This window comes from Lissotriton vulgaris, chromosome 5 (genome assembly GCF_964263255.1).
Source record: "Lissotriton vulgaris chromosome 5, aLisVul1.2, whole genome shotgun sequence".
NCBI lineage: Eukaryota > Metazoa > Chordata > Amphibia > Caudata > Salamandridae > Lissotriton > Lissotriton vulgaris.
Genome location: NC_141693.1, coordinates 1,150,275,177 through 1,150,287,249, shown reverse-complemented (window position 1 = coordinate 1,150,287,249; position 12,073 = coordinate 1,150,275,177).

The following is a 12,073-nucleotide window of genomic DNA, read 5'->3' as shown; positions in this document are numbered from 1 at the left end:
CTTCTGAAAACAACATGGTTCTAATGTTGCCCTGGACCTAGCATTTACGGGATGATGATGACTTCTTTGACCCAGTTACGCTCGCTGATGAACTTTTTCGCATTGGTGTCTCACTCTCTCCCACACTCTTAGTGTGGCTCACATGGGGTGTGCTGCTGACAGGGGTACTGGGTGTAAGTGAAGTGTTTGACACGTCTTCTTCCTCCTCGTCATCATCAGATGAAACATCAACGTTTTCTTGACTTGCAATTCGGGCTTCCTTGATCTCCTTTAGGTGCGCAAACCATTGGACAGCGTGCTGTCTCCTAAGATGACCTCTCTGGCCTCCGGTACCATAGTTGGTACCAAACTTACCACAACTAACTGCAAGCTTACAAATGCTACAAATGGCGAAGTTTTCCTTTTTTGGGCAAACACTAAAGAAGTCCCAAACTGGGGACTTGAAATGTCTGTGGGGGCTGGAGGAGGCGGCGATACTGGTGGTGGTGGTCATGCTGCTAATGCCAGATGAAGTGGAGGATGTGGATTGCCGAACTTTAGTACGTTGTGCACTTTCACCACCACTAATTGAGGTCGAGGTGGATGGAGGTCCCTTCTGGCGAGGAAGAAATATGGAAGCGGTATGTGTTGGTGTACTAGTTAACTCCAATGATTGTGGTGTTTCCATTGCCTCCTCGTTGACAACATCATCATCACGCTCAGCAGCTTCTCGGGCTAGGGTCAAAATGTCTGTTTGCGGCATGCCCGCTGGGGCTGCAGTGACCTTTATGATGACTGGGTCGTCGTCGTGAGAGTCTTCATCAGCAGCAGTATCCGCCACTTCTTGTTGAGCCTCATCACACTCCATAACTATGAGACTTTGAACGCGCATCCTTTTACGCTTAACTACCTTTGTCAGATCATGGTGTGCCTCACTCTCAGACGGCAGTGGTGCTGGTTCCCAATTTTGATCCATATCATCAGAAGGAGGTGTGCTTGAAGAAGATGTAGACACCATCCTTGATCTCTTCCTTGCTAGGGGTGTGGAAGATAATGAATGATCATCAGGAGGAGTGGCTTCCTCAAATGATACCTCACCTTGATTGTCGATTTCCTGATGTGCCCCTACTTCGGGAGGAACAACTATTGTGGGCACTTGTGACCCTCCATGCACCTCTGCTTGCGCATCTCCTTGCGCTGCCTCTCCTTCCACTTGTACTTGGGCTTGTACTTGCACATGTGGTTGTTGTTGCGGCTGTGGTTGTTCAACACTCGTCAGATGAGTTACAACAACCTGTGTTGATTGAGGGGCATTGCTGCTACTTTCTTGCGATGAGCCAACATTACTGGTCGATGGTGATTGAACAACTAGACTAAGTGCCTCTGCAGCACTCAAGGGCTTGAACTTAAGTTGGCGTGGTGGTGGTGGTGGCACTGAGCCCAATGGAGCGGGGGTGCTGCTCCCAGCTTGGTCCCCAGCAGATCCCGCTGCTGCTGCAGGCGTACTTTTTTTTTACTCCCAAAAAATGTGGCGGGCGGCACACCAGTCTCCTTGGTAACTTGCTTCTTCTGCTCCTTACTGGCAACTTTCTTGCTAGAGGAGCTACGGGAACTTTTTTGAGGGCCATCTTCTTCAGAGGTCAGAACAGCAGGTCGCAGTTGCACGAGTTGCAGAGTTGTCTGTGGCCAGACACACACACACCGCTGCAGGACTTCTTCCTGGCACTGGTGGTTCTCTTGAGTCTTGTGCACCTAAAAGCAATGGAAGACAGAGGAACATCAGTTCAGTTATACACCCCAAAAAATTGAAAAACACAGAAAAATCAGGACAATCCCATGCCCTCCATGATGTTTAAATTCAAGACACCCCGCAGAAAGACTAGGCCCATGCACCACTCACTACCCCTGGTGAAAAGGCCACAACAACAGCCCAAAAAAACGAAAATCACAGATAAATCAGCACAATCCCAAGCCCTCCATGATGTTTAAATTCAAGACACCCCACAGAAAGACTAGGCCCATGCACCACTCACTACCCCTGGGCATAAAGGTTGAAAGCTAGGCAAAATGGTTGCAGACCTAAGAACACTGCCTGCATTCAAAATGGCCCCCTGCCTCCCAGCACATGGCCAGGGCCTGCCTGTAGCAGCACTCAAAATGGCCCCCACCCACATGGCCTGTCCCCATGAACACCCCAAAAAATCGAAAAAAACAGACAAATCAGCACAATCCCATGCCATCCAGGCCCTCCATGATGTTTAAATTCAAGACACCCCACAGAAAGACTAGGCCCATGCACCACTCACTACCCCTGGTGAAAAGGCCACAACAACAGCCCAAAAAAACGAAAATCACAGATAAATCAGCACAATCCCAAGCCCTCCATGATGTTTAAATTCAAGACACCCCACAGAAAGACTAGGCCCATGCACCACTCACTACCCCTGGGCATAAAGGTTGAAAGCTAGGCAAAATGGTTGCAGACCTAAGAACACTGCCTGCATTCAAAATGGCCCCCTGCCTCCCAGCACATGACCAGGGCCTGCCTGTAGCAGCACTCAAAATGGCCTCCACCCACATGGCCTGTCCCCATGAACACCCCAAAAAATCAAAAAACACAGAAAAATCAGCACAATCCCATGCCATCCAGGCCCTCCATGATGTTTAAATTCAAGACACCGCACAGAAAGACTAGGCCCATGCACCACTCACTACCCCTGGGCATAAAGGTTGAAAGCTAGGCAAAATGGTTGCAGACCTAAGAACACTGTCTGCATTCAAAATGGCCCCTGCCTCCCAGCACATGGCCAGAGCCTGCCTGTAGCAGCACTCAAAATGGCCCCCACCCACATGGCCTGTCCCCATGAACACCCCAAAAAATCGAAAAACACAGAAAAATCAGCACAATCCCATGCCATCTAGGCCCTCCATGGTGTTTAAATTCAAGACACCCGACAGAAAGACTAGGCCATGCACCACTCACTACGCGTGGTGAAAAGGCCACAACAACAGCCCAAAAAAACGAAAATCACAGAAAAATCAGCACAATCCCATGCCATCCAGGCCCTCCATGATGTTTTTATTAAAGAGACCCCACAGAAAGACTCAGTCCACCCACCACTGAGTACCCCTGGGCAAAAGGCCCCAACAACAGCCCAAAAATCGAAAATTCCAAAATTGTAGTTGCAGCAACTGTAATGCCCCAAACAAACTTACTTGTGAAATTTCTAATCCAAAAGTGATCCAAAGAAAGTCAAAAAGGCCTCCAATCCAAATATCCAGCAGCATGCACAAAAAGTAATCCTTCCAGTTCCAGATCCAAATGAAAAGTGACCAGGAGATGGACAAAGCACTGGGAGGAGCCTGCTGGACAGGAACAGGAAGTTGGAGACTGTGGGGCACTTCCTTCCTCCCACCCACCCTCCCCAAAATGGACTCCTTGCAAAAAAAGTGCAGGCAAATGTCAACCTGAGGAGTTATTCTGATAAAAATCATCATTTTCAGAAGGTTTATGCTGCTTGCTGGTGGATTTCTTGTGCAGAATTGCTAATCTTGTATTTTCACGAGTGCGAGATTGTTGCTGCCCGCCGCATCTACGTGTTCGCAATTGTGAACTCACGCGATACGTGATCACGGCGTACTCGCGTTGAAAAACTCTCGCTGTGTAAGGTGGCAAGCCGCGATGACGTAATTGCGGTCGCCAAACTCCCACGGGATCCCGCAGCAAGATCCATAATAGCGCAGCACTCGCAAAATATCGAGGAAAACAACTCGGCAAATGCTGAATGCCGGTAAGTGAACGCCGCACGCCGCAAAATTGTATCACCAAGAAAAAAAAATCCGCTGCGTGCGAATTTGCGGATTTTGCGGGAAATTCGCGAATCTCGCGGATCGGATTGCGAATTTACTGAAAATCCGCAAAATCCGCGAGCGGAACGGATTTTCCGCCCATCCTTACCACTAAGCAACATCACCCCATAGGTGATGCGTCTCGTAGCAATGACATATCACATGTCAGAATGACACAACATCCTGAGGGAACACCCCGCAATACTACGTAGAGTAGGAAAACTGAGATACACACAAATAACGTTACACATCAATGAAGCAGTCAAGACTGTGGCTCAGCATCACCGAAGAGTGCCCATACACCTGCAACCACTAGTGAAAGAGGAAATAAAAGGCTTACTGGTGCAAGACATCATAGAGCCGGCTGATGGACCAACTCCATGGGTTTCTCCAATGGTTACGGTACACAAAAAGAACACTTCAAAAATATACATTTGCGTTGACATCCAAATCCCTAACACAGCAATTGAGAGGGAAAGACACCCAGGGCCTCATTTAAATGACTTGATCAGCTGCCTCACTAGAGCCTGTCGATTCTCAAAGCTAGATCTGTGCAAAGGGTACCATCAACTGGAGTATGATAAACAATTACAATACATCACAACGTTGTCCACTCACATGGGTCTGTTTTGCTACAAGCGACTCAGCTTTGGAATATCATAGGTGGCCGAAATATTTCAAGAAACAGTGAGACAGGAGATCCGGCATGTTAAGAACAGCTTGAACTACAGCTAGCAAGCTAGAGCACTCGGTACATAAAGGACTTTGCTACAGTGAGCACCCCACTTCAAGAACTAACAAAGCAGGACCACAAATTTCTCTGGGCCATTAAATGCAACAGGGTGTTTGAGGCCATCAGACATGCAGTCACAGCAGTAGATCACCTTGCATACTTCAACCCGCAGCTATGCACCGAGCTCACTGTTGATGCCAGCCCAGTGGGGCTAGGAGCAATTTTAGTACAACACAGGCCCAGAAGAGACTCACTCTAGCAAGTTATTGTGTATCGGAAATAGAAAGTGCATACTCGCAACCAGAGAAGGAAAGATTAGCAGTAGCATGAGTGTGTGAACACTTCCACATGTTCATACATGAAAAACCGTCCACCATTGTAACTGAACACCAAGCACTAGTAACAATATCTGGAAACCCCCACGCAAAAATTCCACCAAGAATTGAGAGATGGGGCATAAGACTGATGGATTATGATTTCAAGATAGTGCACAAATTTTGGAAAGGAACACAACCCAGCCAACTACATGGCACAGAATCCTTAACCACAGGCACCAGAGAACACGTCCATGGTAGAAGAATACGTAAACTTTGTTTAAGACAAAACACGCCCACTCCAATAATAATTGAAGAGCTGGAGCGAGAGACAACAAGTGTTGCCACACTGCAAGCAGAAAACAACAACATGACAGCAAAGATGGAGACACGTAAACAAGCAGTCCCATGGGAGAAGGAGTAAGAAGGGAAGAAATGCTAATGTTCAAAAACATGCAAGAAGAGCTATTGGAAACTGAATAATGAGTTCTACTTAGAGGAACGAGGATTTTAATACCAAAATGCTGAGGCGGCAAACAGGGAATTTGGTGCATGAGTCCCACAGAGGCATAGTAGCAACAAAGAAGATGCTAAGGAAAAAAGTATAGTTCCCAGGCCTGGCTCGACTAGTGGAAGACACAATAAGGAACTGTCACCTATGCCAAGTAATGGGGAGGCCAGCAAAGCAAGAACAACTATACATGTAATCCCCGGGGCAGTGTGAATGACATTGGCAGCTGATTTCTATAGGCCACTGGACACTGGCAACTACTTGCTAGTAGTATTTGATGAATACTCCAGATTCCCCATTGTACGACAAGTGTCATCAACATCCGCCACAGCAACCCTACTGATATTAGATGACCTATTTGCAGCATGGGGCTCCCCACAAGCAATGAAGACAGACAGTAGGCCACCCCACCATTCTCGTGACAGGAGTTTCGCAGATTCATGGCGTACCTGGGCATCCACCACAGGAAGGTAACGCCTCTGTGGCCACAAGCAAATGGCATGGTAGAAGGATTCATGGGAAACATCAAGAATACAGTCCAACTTGTTTTTTTATTATTATCATATCATGCAAAGGTGAGATATAGAAAGACCAGGATTCTATTTAGGCAACTTTATCAACACAGATCATTCTTGCCACTCCTGGATCTGTCTGGACCATCTTGATGTGAAGTGGAATACTGTCTTGAATCTCCACATTCTTTGGTGAAATCACTAGTGGTACCGTCACTGTGCCAGATCCAGAATTTGTTATTGCAAAACGAGTAATCATTGGACTTCCCTTTCTGCCTCACCATTTTCTCTTTAAATATTCTAAGAGGTATTCTTATCCCATACCTCCCAGAACTTCATCCGCTTTCTTCCCTCTCTGCTCAAATCCAAATTCTTAATCTTGCATACTGATGTCAACCATTGATTTACTGTTGGGGGGCTGCTATAATCCATTTTATGCCTATCTCCCGTCTGGCAAGTAAGATTAATACAAACAGAACATCTTTTTGCCTAAAGGTTCCCCATTATCATTCGTCACTCCAAAAATAGTTAAGTCCCCGCTTACCTTTACGTTTTGTCCCATTACTTCAGTGACCACCTTGCCCACTTCAGACCAGAATTGCTGTAATCGGGGCACTCCTGGAACATGTGTGTGTCGTTTGCCTTTATCTCTCCACATCTTGGACAACTTTTTGCCACATGTTCATTTATCTTGGGTAACTTTCCCGGCGTTCAGTAAGCCCTGTATGGTGTAAAAAGATGATTTTTCCAAAGAGGTGCACATTGTATAACACGCCAAAGGGTAATCATAGATACTTGCCTTAAGTGTTGGAGATCCCTCAATGGCAAGTCTTTCTCCCAGAGCTTCGTTGGGAGTTTGACGTCTTCCTCCCCATCTAAAATGAAAAGCCAGTACCATTTAGATATCTCCTTCTTGGTGTATCCCTTTGAATCTCTTCCTCTGCATCCATCTTTTCTCCCAGCGCTTTTATTGTGTTTTTTGGAACCTGAATCAATATTGCTATTCTATGCCCTTGTACGGCTATAATCAATAATATCCCTATAATGGCATAAGAATCAAACTCATATTTCAGTAAATCGCCCTTGCAGTCTAAGGCACGGCAAAAGCTACTTCCTTGGATTCCTAGAAAGCACAACAAGTTCTTTCGACACACCAAACCTCCAGCAACCTGGGAAATCCCCACTTGCTTTGTTCTGATTTGTAATAGAACTCCTGCGAGCACTGTAAGAACGTCCAGTTCTTAGTGACATCTTTATTGACGTCTTATGTCCAAACCTTACGTCAAACTCGGCACCTTTCAGGTATAAATATACCAATGTTGCCTCAAGCAAACACACAGTGGTGGTTTTGGAGCAGAGCAGCTATCTACTTTCCGAGAGCCCAGCTGATTGGAAAAACCCACGGACGCTGCCCCTCCTCTTTGACGCCCTGAGAAAGACGCTGTCTTTTCTCCTGCCGAGAAAATCCAGCTCCGGCGTTTACAGCCTACCCTTGCGGGTGACTGGGATATCGAGTCCTGAGAGAGAGATACCAGACCTCCTACATTCTATTCCCAAGGTACAGCTCTGACTAAACCCTTAGAGAGAATTCTTGCATCAGATTCTTGGCAAAACCAACTTAACTTAAACTGCTACTTACTTACTCCTTCCCACGTATTAGGCTTAGGTCAGGTACACCGGGGTAGGCGTATTTTAGAAGCACCAGTTGAGCACGTTAGTCAATGTATATATGTATGTATATATTTTATCCATTTTAAAGAGTCTTATGGCTAAGAAACCATATCAATGCTTTTACAGTATTATTTCATAATACTCCTTTTACTGTACGTACTTTACTTTATATTAAGTAATGCAATTGTGGCAATTCATTTCTCTTGCATGAGAAGGAAGACTGCTCAATAAATAATATCTTTTATTGAAAACGCCCGTCTCTCTCTTCTCTGCACTCTGGTGAAACTAAGAACGCACTTCTGACTGAGTGAATTAGCTGTCTATTGTTTTCACACGACTCTAGAGATTTACTCTTATTCTGGGGGAGCAAAGTTGTCATGTCATATGGTTGTCGGAAGCTGAATCCCTTCTTGTCTGAGCCAGGGAAGCTTATCCCTTCCTATTCATTCAAGAAAGTTTCCAGTGACCTCTGAGCTAGCTGGCGCAAACCTAAATTAAGTTTAACATAGTCAGTAGAGACCTAGAAGACCTCAGTCCTATGTCTACACTGCTGTTTATGTTATTCCAATGCGCAGAGCCTATTGGGAAAATAGGAACTACACTACATGGCGCCCAACGTTTGGTCAGGCGATAAAACTAACGCAAGACGTTAGAGTAACTCAGTTGTGCTTTTTCATACAGACCCTTTTTCCCGTAAATACTCCAATAGATGTTTGGAGTGGGTGAAAGGTTAAAATCCGCCGGACCTTAATAGGAAGAGATTCCTATGTATAGTTTTTGGTTTAGCCAACGTTGAAGGATACAGTGTTCCAAAATATTGTGCACCTAATCTTTTGTTGCCTTGAAACTTGATCTGCAACAAAAACCTTTCTGCCAGTAAAAATGGTGGATAGTGATGACGATAGGGAGGCAGCTAGAATAGCAACTCGACTCCTAGAGGATGACACGAGTCTCCTACAGAATGACCCGAATGCTATACTCATTCCGGTCAACATAAGAAGAGCTATAACTCTAAAACTTATAGATAATGGACTGACATCACTAGGTGGTACAGTCATATTTGTGATAGAGGCACACGAATATCGCCAGACAGAGGTATTCTATTCATGGATAAACTTTCCAGCGCAAATGCTACAACACACTATTATAAAATCGAGGAACCTCCAGATGAATACACTCCTTTCGAGGGTGTTGAAATCCGATTAAATTACCAAGAGCACATGCTCTGGTTTAAAGGCCCCTAAAACACACTGATCACATCACCAGGCTCGGTCCACTAGGTAGACCAGGAGCAACGTGGCCGGTTCTAGCCAGCTACACACCACATCCAGACATCGAAAAAATGTCTGACAAGGAACTTTTAGCCCAGCTAAAAGTACTAATTAAAATTCATAGACAATTTGTCCAATATGTAATGCGGACTGCAACAGTCCAACCAGCTCTTAACATTCCACAGCTGACCCCTCATCAGGGAAACACAAATAAAATTACACCACAGAACATACAATTATGTCTTGGTAAAACACCCGCAAAACGGGAACAAATTCCATTCTGGCTAGCACAAAAAATAACTCAAATAGAGGCAGTATTCCTGAATACTACCCCTAGTGAGAAACACAGAATTCTGACTATCTGCCTTCCAATGGGGGTCGCACCACATATGGAGGACTGTGACACTTGGGGCACAGTCTTTGCTTCCATTTACACAAAAACACATGGTGTTCCGTCTCTGGCGGTGATACCAGATGTACTAAGACAGATTCAAAATGAATACGGTCCAGAACCTGCTTTAACTCTTGGTATGAAATTACTGAAATACTTCAAGCAGCTCTTGGCTATATTATTAGCCAACATAAAAGGAGAAGCAGCATCTGTGGCGATCCGCCAAAAATTGAAAGAAACAGATATAGCAGACCAACCAATTGAACTTGCCAGAATCATAGAAAAATCCTATGAAGAACTAGGTAGAGATAGTTTGGATGGGAAACCGGTAAAACCCCAACTACTTGAAAACCCTGAAAAGATATTTATTAAAAATAATCTAAACACTCCAAAAAAGAGCTGGGACGGAAATAAACAATCCACTCCCAAAGAAAAAAGATTCCAGTCCAGAGGAAGGTCTCCTCCGCGGAGGGAGCCCTCTGAAAAAAGATACAACCTTAGAAATAGGGATAATTTGAAAAAGCCTGATAGATATCAAGATATTGATACGCGTACCTCTCGATCTTTTCAGACTTCCTCACAGAAATCGGAAAGAAGAAGACGGTCAGAACACAGGGAAGAGCACGTCAAGTCCAAAGACAAGGAACCTGCTCAAAGTAAAAAATTACAATTTCCAAAAAAGAAGGTAGCAAGTATTAAAATAATCAAACATGCCGAGGATACTGAGGACACCGCTGAAAAATGAAGAGTGGGCACAGACAATGCTAGACAGCACAGCAGAAGTGACAATAGTTTGCAAGATCCTGATGAATCATCTGGAGACAGTGGACACGAATGAGTACATTCAGGTGGAAACTGCAGATACCAGAGTTAGCAAACCTCATAAAATATACGAAATAACATTGTGTATAGAGGGAGATAAGACTAGGAAGGTAAGGGGTCTGTTTTGGAATAACCTTCCAAAAGGCTATGACATCCTATTAGCTGAGAAAGATTGGCGACTAGAGTTTGTCAGGGAGTGCCCTCATGGCGAAGAAATGATTATGCCTGCCTTCTCAAATCATATTCCAATTCACACTAAATATATATATGCAAGGAAATGGGCAGTAGCCCATGGACCTGCACTATATAAGAATCATGTAGGATGGGATGAGGACTCTCCTCCTCACAAAATCCAGTTAAAAAGTCAACCAACTGCACAAAGACAGTACCCAATTAAGCAAGAAGCAAAAAAACAGGTCAGGGAGATCTTAGATCAACTTGAATACCAAGGGGTGATTGAAACATGCACCTCTCAAATGAACAATCCTTTGTTTCCTGTCTCCAAACCAGATGATTCATATCGTCTAGTCTTGGACTACAACACTTTAACTCATGTTGCAAAACATTTGCGGTACAAAATTCGCACAGTGCAGCACTAATGAATAACATAATTCGCAAAAAAAAAACAACATTAGACATTTCTAATGGATTCTTTTGTCAAAACATTGCACAAGAAAGCAGGTATTCAACTGCTTTCTCAATAATGGGGTCACAGAAAATTTCTGTTGACTCCCACAGGGATTCAAGATTAGCCCAGGATTATTCTCAGCAAGAGTAACAGAGTTACTACAAATATATGATGATGAGGCATTATCTTATGTCGATGACATCCATCTCACAGATGACGACTTGGATACTCACTTGAAAAGAGTGAACACCATAATACTTGGGTTCGCAGCTGAGGGTTACAAATTCAACTTTAAAAAGTCACGAATTGCCCATCTAACTGTCCTATTTTTAGGATATGAATTATCAAGTGAAGGCAAAAGCCTAGCAGACAACTTCTTAGAGAAGTGCGCTGTACTCCAAGCACCAAAAACGCTGAAGAACTTACAATCGATACTAGGCTTCCTGAATTTCGGAAGAACTTACATTCTAAATTATGCAGAGAGGGTCTAACCTCTCTACGAATTAATTAAACCTGATTTTAAACCAATCAATTGGACTCAGACACACACAGAAATTTTGAGATCATTGCAAACAGACATGTTAGCTAAAACAAAATTAGAAACTCGCGACAATACACGCAACCTTGTAATCCGAGTCATCCCAGGAAGTTTGTATTTTCGCGAGTGCAAGATTGTTGCTGCCCGCCGCATCTACGTGTTCGCAATTGCGAACTCACGCGATACGTGATCACGGAGTACTCGCGTTGACAAACTCTCGCTGTGTAAGGTGGCAAGCCGCGATGACGTAATTGCGGTCGCCAAACTCCCGCGGGATCCCGCAGCAAGATCCAAAATAGCGCAGCACTCGCAAAATATCGAGAAAAACAACTCGGAAAATGCTGAATGCCAGTAAGTGAACGCCGCACGCCGCAAAATTGTATCACCAAGAAAAAAAAATCGGCTGCGTGCGAATTTGCGGATTTTGCGGGAAATTCGCGAATCTCGCGGATCGGATTGCGAATTTACTGAAAATCCGCAAAATCCGCGAGCGGAATGGATTTTCCGCCCATGTTTACTACTAAGCAACATCACCTCACAGGTGATGCGTCTCGTAGCAATGACATATCACATGTCAGAATGACACAACATCCTGAGGGAACACCCCGCAATACTACGCAGAGTAGGAAAACTGAGATACACACAAATAATGTTACACATCAATGAAGCAGTCAAGACTGTGGCTCAGCATCACCGAAGAGTGCCCATACACCTGCAACCACTAGTGAAAGAGGAGATAAAAGGCTTACTGGTGCAAGACATCATAGAGCCGGCTGATGGACCAACTCCATGGGTTTCTCCAATGGTTACGGTACACAAAAAGAACACTTCAAAAATATACATTTGCGTTGACA